The sequence below is a fragment of the Carlito syrichta genome, unplaced genomic scaffold (assembly GCF_000164805.1).
Source record: "Carlito syrichta isolate Samal-C Ts95f unplaced genomic scaffold, Tarsius_syrichta-2.0.1 Scaffold316491, whole genome shotgun sequence".
NCBI lineage: Eukaryota > Metazoa > Chordata > Mammalia > Primates > Tarsiidae > Carlito > Carlito syrichta.
In genome coordinates, this window is record NW_007260587.1 from 429,012 (window position 1) to 437,314 (window position 8,303).

The window sequence follows — 8,303 nt, forward strand, 5'->3', positions numbered from 1 at the left end:
ACCCGCGGGTTCAGGCAGTCCACTCACCTCAGCCTCCCAAAGGCGCGGGATTACAGGTTGAGCCACTGAGCCCGGTTTCAAGATTTTAATGTTGGAGAATACTGAGTGAAGGCAGCTTGGGGGCTTCCTGTGAGTTTCTTAGCGCCTTACTGTGAATCTATAAATATTTCAAATTAAAAAATAAGCAAATTTCTGGTGAAAATAAGTTCAAGAAGAAAAATGAGAGATGCAAAATTTCTGACATTCTGAACGATTGTTCATTGGCTTTTTTGAAATGGATAAAGGTGGCTATCAAATTTGCTCGAGTTTAAATTCCATTTCATACATTTAAGAATGATATAATAGCTTTGTATTTTTAAATATCAGTATTTACAATATATTGGGAAGTATTCTTTTACAGCTATTTAAACTTATGGTGAAAAACTTTAGATGTCAACTTAAAAATATGCAAGGTGGTAAATAGATTCCAAATTCTTTTGTGAGATCCACAAACAGAAAGGCTAGGTTTTAATAGCATGATACCTCTGTTGTTGAAGGGTCTACATTACAAAAAATAACACTTTTTAAGATATTAATATCTTTTTTTATTTATTTATTATAAAGATGTGGAGTACAATTCAGGTTTAGGTATACAAACATTGATCATGCAGGTACCCTTGTTGATGAGGTATGCCCCGAAATTAAAATCTTAATTATCAGATGTAGTTGAAATATTAACAAACTTTGGATTTGTTAATTAAGGGACAGGATTGTAGTACCAAAAAATCCATTAATTAATTAATGAAAATATGTACAAAATATGGCACTAGTAAGAGTTTTTTTGTTGTTGCTGTTTTGTTTCTGTTTTGAGTCAGAGTCTCTCTGTCACCCAGGCTGGAGTGCAGTGGCACACTCACAGCCATCGCAGCCTCGACCTGCTGGGCTCAGGCGATCCTTCGGCCTCAGCCTTCCAAGTAACTGGAGCTACAGGTGTGTACCACCACCCCTGGCTGATTTTTTTATTTATTGTAGAGATGAGGTCTTGCCAAGTTACCCAGGCTGGTCTCAAGCCCCTGGGCTCAGGCAATCCTCTCATCTCTGTCTCCCAAAGTGCTAGGATTACAGGCATGAGCCACTATGCCTGGTAGTAAGAGTTTTTAAGAAGAACTTTTGTTGTACTATGTTAAGATGATGCCTCAAGTGCCTGTTTTTTAATGGAGATTGGGGGGATGTGCTCAAACAGGTGTGTTTAGTAGCGGTGCTCTAAACAGGCAAGAGGGGAGAGAAAAACACGGTCGGAGGAGAGTTGTGTTTTTACCAGTCTGTATTAGGGAGGGCAGAGTGACAAGAGTTCTTCATTTTTAGAGAATTTTTAGAAATTCTTATGTAATGGGTACATTGACATCTTTCAATAAGGCAGAAAATGTCACTTCCTCTAAGGTAACTAGTAAACATATACCAAATATAAACAGATACTCAATTTGAAAAGGTCAATGAGCCATTTCATTAATCTGATTTCAAAAAAGTATTGAAATAAGCAAGAGTCCAACATCAAAACCACAGCATGTTTTGGAAAAGTCATTCAAAAATTTATAATTTTGGGATTTCATACCATTTTATAAGGAAGCTATTTTCCTCTTTTAATAATGAATTAGTTCTCTCAGTATTATTTTTAGAGAGTTAAGAAAAAGTTGTATATAATGCAGAGAAAAGAGAATGCTTCTACACTGCTGGTGGGAATGCAAACTAGTTAAACCTCTACGGAAAACAGGGTGACAATTCCCAAAAGGACTAGAAATTGACCTTCCATTCAACCCAGCAATTCCCTTTCTGGGAATACACCCAAGGGAAATTAAATCACTGTACAAAAAAAATGCCTGCACACGCATGTTTATTGCAGCACTATTTACAATAGTAAAAACACGGAACCAACCATGCTGCCCATTAAAACTGGACTGGATTTTTTTTTAATGTGGTACATACACATGATAGAATATTACACAGCCATGAAGAAAAAAATTATGGACATTGCAGCAACTTGGATGGATTTAGAGTCTCTCATGCTCAGTGATTTATCACAGAAACAAAGAACTGAGTACCACACTCACTCATAAGCGGACCCTGAACATATACCATAATACTATAAGAAAGGAATTGGCTGTAGCTAGAAACTGCCAGGGGAGGGAGGGAGCACATAACATTAATAAGGGTAGCTAACCTCAAACCAGGCAAAGTGGGGACCAAAGGGAGGCCCAAATTTTACCTGTACGATGACCACTCATATACCTAATCCTGAATTGTACCTCATAGTTTGTAAATAAGTAAATAAATAAATAAAAGACTGTCCTACCAATTATGATTACCTCACCAGTAAATAAAAAAATAAGGCTCAGAAGCTCATAGGAGCTTGATATGAGTCAAATCACATCCTGAAAATCTCATGCTGAAGCATATTACTCACCTTAAAATCATATAATGTTATCATTCTTTCTACTTTTCTTTAAATGCAAAATTATTGGTGGTTTCTCTTGCCCATGCCAGCTATGGCATGTCTCCCTTTCTTTCCTCTTCTTTCTCAAATAAACTTTGTTTTAAAACTTTTATTTTCATTTGTATAAAGACAAGGTCTCTCTATGTTGCCCAGATTGATTTTGAACTTCTGGGCTCAAGTAATCCTCTCTCCTGCTTTGGCTTCCCAAAGTGGTAAGATTAGAGGCGTGAGCTACTGAGTCTGGCCAAAGTAATTTAAAATGTAAGCATCATTATATATAACAGAGGGAAAATATATTTTCCAACATTATAGAACTCTACATTTGATGAGTATGTTAGAGGTTTTAAACACAAAGCCATACTCTTAAATTATGAATAGAGATATTTCCCAAGTCCACTCCACCCAACACCTACAGGTGGAGCAGCTTACTGATGGTGCCATGACCCCGGCAATCCCTGAAGGGACTACATGAGGTTTACCTTTAGATAATGCATGATTTCAGGTTTCCTATTTCTACTCCCCAAGTCAAAATCTCTCTGTATGCTTGATGATATCCCAATCTTCTTAAGTAGGAAATCAAGCCCTCCATTCCACCATTAGCTGACTTAATATTTAAGTATGTGCAGCATTCATTTGTAGTGTAGAAATTTATAGTGTAAATAAATTTCATTCAGTTGACAAATGTAAATGTTGTCTGGCCATTTTCTAGTTGACAGAGAAGAATGTGGAAGAAAGGGGTTTTAGGGTAGAAGGGACATTTGGGAGATGGGGGGGCAAAGGATTAAGTCTTAAAGGCTGCAAATAGAACCAGAAAATGAGGTGTTTTGGTCTTGCCAATGCACTGCTTCACATGATTTAGAAATATTTGGTAAATATTTAAAAATACAGCCAGCTGACTGACTTATTAAGGAATTTGTATCTCTGAAGATTAATTAGCTTAAAATAAATCCTATTAAATCAGACTAATGTAAAAATGACCCATCACTAAATCTACCAGGTACATGTAAAAGTCATTCTGTTATGTAGATTTCCCTTCCCAAAGTTTATAGAAATTAACTATGCAAAATGATAGTATTGAGTTATAAATGTCTTATGTAGCAAGTATTTTTACTGAAGTTTTTTTTTTTTTGAGTTGGAGTCTCACTTTAGTCACCCAGGCTAGAGTGCAGTGGCACGCTAAGGCCACCACAGCCTCGACCTGCTGGGCTCAGGCGATTTTTCCACTTCAGCCTTCCAAGTAGCTAGAACTACAGATGTAGCATGGTGGCATGCACCTGTGGTTCTGACTGCTTGGAAAGCTGGGGCAGAAGGATTGCCTCAACCCAGCAGGTCAATGCTGGGGTGGCCGTGATCATGCCACTGCACTCCAGACTGGGAGATAGAGTGAGACTCCAACTAAAAAAAAAAAAGGCAAGAAAGAAAGAAAGGAAAGGAAAATTGAGACATTACAACTGATATGATGGAAATACAAAATATCATTCAAGACTATTATGAATATCTCTAAGCAAACAATGAATAAATTATTGGAAACATGCAACCCCAACCTTGAATCAGGAAGAAATAGAAACTCTGAACAGACCAATAAAGAGTAGCAAGATTGAAACAATAATTAAAAGTTTTTTAGCAAAAAAAAAGTCCAGGACCTGATGGACTCACAGCAGGATTCTACCAGATTTTCAAAGAAAAACTGGTACCAAATTTACTGAAGCTATTCCATAAGATTGAAGAGGAGGGAATTGTCTCTAACTCATTCTACAAAGCCAGTATTACACTGATACTAAAGCCAGGAAAAGACAAAACAAAAAAAGAGAAAACTACAGATCAATGTCTCTCATGAACATAGATGTGAAAAACCTCAACAAAATATTAGTAAACCGAATTTAACTGCACATTAAAAAAAAAAAAAATCCACCACAGTCAAGTGGGTTTTATCCCAGGATGCAAGGGTGGTTCAACTTACGCAAGTGAGTAAACATGATCCACTACATAAACAGAATTAAAAACAAAAATCATATGGTCATTCCAACAGATGCAGAAAAAGCATTTGATAAAATCTAGCATCCTTTCATGATTAAAAACTCTTAGCAAAATAGGCATAGAGAAAACATTCCTCAAAATAATAAAAGCCATCTACAACAAACACATAGCCAATGTCATCCTAAATGGGGAAAAGTTTAATGCATTCCCCCTCAGAACTGGAGCAAGTCAAGGATGTGCACTTTCACCACTCACTGGTCAGCATAGTACTAGAAGTTCTTGTCAAAGCAATCAGGCAAAAGAAAGACATAAAGCATATCTAGATTGGAAAAGAGGAAATCAAACTATCTCTGTATGCCAATAATATTATCTTATAACTAGAGAATCTTAAAGACTCCTCCAAAAGGTTCCTGAACTTACTGAGTGAATTCAGTAAAATTTCAGGATACAAAATCAATACACACAAAGCAGTAGCACTACTATACACCAAGAGTGACCACACTGAATGAAATCAAGATTGTAAATTCCATTTATAATATCAACCAAAAAGCTAAGATGCTAGGAATATATTTAACCAAGGAGATAAAAGATCCCTACAGGGAGAACTAGAAAACAGTAATGAAAGAAATTGTAGAGAGTTCCGATAAGATGGCAATGGCATAGGTGGATTTGTGAGACTCTCCGAACGTGAGTTCCCAAAAAGACTCTTACTTTTCTTCCTGCAGCCTCCTGCCCACTGCCAGCTGCACCGAGGACTTTCGGTCCCACGCGGGGCCAGATATTGTGGCCCCCGGCTGCGGATGTTCCACTATATGTGACTCCTGCTCGGGAGTCCCAGGTCTCGGCTCCCTCCCTGGCTACATTGACTCGCCCAGTACCCAGTACCAAGCTGCTGGTCACTCAGGGTGGCTCTGGGCGCCCACCCCTCAGAGAGACCGGTCCCATTTCTGGCTAAAGTACCCTGTGAGGGACCCAAGGCCACCGCCTACCCTTTGGAGCTTTGGAGCTCTGGATCCCTGGGCCCACCCTGGTTGAGGCACTCAATGCGCGACCCCAAGCTTGTGTAAGGGAACAGAACCCGAAGCTTGTGTAAGGTGCTGATTGGAGGCTTCCAGCTCCAGAGGAGGGAATGCCCAACCCTCTCCTCCACCCCAGCCTATTGGTGACACCCCAGATCCAGCACCCAGCTGTGTAGCTGATCCCTGGTGCCTCTTGCCCAGAGACCCAGACGAGCATCTGCAAAAGTGAAAGTGAAGCTACCACCTCCACCATTCTCCAGGTAGATTTGCATTGCCCTGCCCACCTATCAGAGCCTCTACCTCGGTTCCTAAGGTAACGTGGTTAAACAGGAGACAAAGTCCCTCCCCTATGCTGAACAGACAGAGACAACTAGTGTCACAGACCTCCTAGGCAGCAGGCTAGCGACCTGCAACAAAAACAAAGGGGAGAGGCTGGAGAGCAGAGCCCAAGTGACTTTAGACACTAAGAAAAGATTCCAGAGCTAGTCTGATCTCTTATTTTGACCCTTGATTTTATCATTCTGACTGTATACTTTGCTCACTATTGTTTGCTTTCTAACTTACACTATCTGTTTCATGATTTTATTGGTCTGTCTCTGTGTAGCTACCAGTATTCTTTAGGGAATTTTCCTTCTGTATTTTTTCACTTCTTTCCAGCCTTGTGTCTCTTTTTCACCTGTTAGTTGGTATGTATGTCTGTTTTCCCTCTCACTCTTCTCTCTTTCTAACTTCCTATTGACCCCCCTTCCTCCTTTATTTTCCTCCTTTGTACCTCCTTTTGCTCCAGGGACCAAAGCTACACCCAGCTGCACAGACAGATTGTAAGGCAGTGGGAAATAGGTTCCAGTGTGCTCATACACCTGTTGGTGGATGCTGAAATCAACATATAGATTCTGAATCACAGTTTCCCCCTCAATTAAACCTCAAAACTGCGAAAAGTACAGCCCACAGCCCACACTCCAACCTCAAAAGTGAACAAAGCCAGAGGACCCTCATAAGGAAGAACAGGAGATTATACAAGTGAAACAAAAGCAATCACATCTTCCCTGAAAAACAGAATTAAAGAAGGGGAGGGAAAGGGGGAGAGAGAGAAAAATCTACACAAATGAAGAAAAACCAAAAGAAGAGTATGAGTCTCTCCCAGACCCCTGGGAGGGCAGACACTGAGAAAACTGACTTCAGAATGCAAACAATGAAGAGCCCCCAGAATGACTGGTCTCAAATTATAAACCTAGATATCAAGACATTAATGGAGAGATTTAAAAGAATTGAGGAGAGTCAAGAAGAAACTAGAAAGGAGCTGATATCTGAGATAACAGCAATAAAGAATACTGTGAATGAAATAAATAACAAACTGATAAGCATGGAAAGCAGAATTACCCAAGCAGAAGAAAGAATCTCAGAACTTGAGGACCAAAATATAGAACTAACTCAAACTCTTAAAAACACAGAAAACAAGCTCAAAAAGATAGAACAAATCCTTCAAGAGATGAGCGATTACTTCAAGAAACCGAACCTAAGAGTAATTGGTCTTCCTGAGGTAGAAAGACAGAGACCACACTGGAACAAACTTTCCATGAGATCATTCAAGAAAACTTCCCTTTTCTAATCAATGATGCAAAAATTCAAACACAAGAGACTCAGAGAACCCCTGCAAGACAACAAATGAGAAGACCAACACCTAGACACATAATAATTTGCCTAAACAAAGTAGGCATAAAAGAAAAAATCCTAAAGGCAGCAAGAGAAAAAGGTCAGATCACCTACCATGGAAAACCAATTAGAATAGCAGCAGATTTATCTACAGAAACCCTGCAGGCTAGGAGAGCTTGGAGCCCTATCTTCAAAGTCCTAAAAGATAAACAATTTCAACCAAGAATAACTTACCCAGCCAGGTTAAGCTTCATCAGTGAAGGAGAATTAAAATCTTTCCCAGATATCCAATCCCTAAGAACTTATGCTGCCACCAAACCACCTCTACATGAAACACTTAAGAAAGTACTAAACACAGAAGAAAAGGGGGAAAAAGAACAATGCTCTTCACAAGAGTACAGAAAAAAGAATAAAATACACATGAACCAACCCCAAAACCAAAAGAAAGACAACTCTATAAGAACTCTAGGATAGGGACAAACTCTCACATTTCAATAATTAGCCTGAATGTGAATGGACTAAATGCACCACTGAAAAGACATAGAATGGCAAAATGGATAAAATATCACCAGGCAACAATATGCTGTCTTCAAGAGACCCATCTCACTAGAAAGGACATGCACAGACTCAAAGTAAGAGGATGGCAAACAAATTTTCAGGCAAAAGGAACACAAAAGAAAGGAGGAGTCGTGATCCTAATTTCACACAAAATACCATTTAAGCTATCAAAAATTAAAAAAGATACAGAGGGCCACTACGTAATGATAAAAGGTTCACTCCATCAACAAGAAATATCTATCCTAAACATATATGCACCTAACATAGGTGCACCAACTTTTATAAAGCAACTTCTAGGAAAACTAAAGAAAGATATTGACTCTAACACCATCATAACTGGGGACTTTAATACCCTGCTCACAACCCTAGACAGATCATCAGGACAAAAAATCAGCAATGAGATCCGGAACCTCAATGTGACTCTTGACCAAATGGACTTAATTGATACCTACAGAACACTCCATCCAAAGACCACAGAATACACATTCTACTCATCACCGCATGGAACGTATTCTAAGATCAACCACATAATTGGCCATAAATCAAGGATAAGCAAATTTAAAAGGACTGAAATTTTACCATGCACCTTCTCAGACCACAGTGGAATAAAAATAATCATTAACACG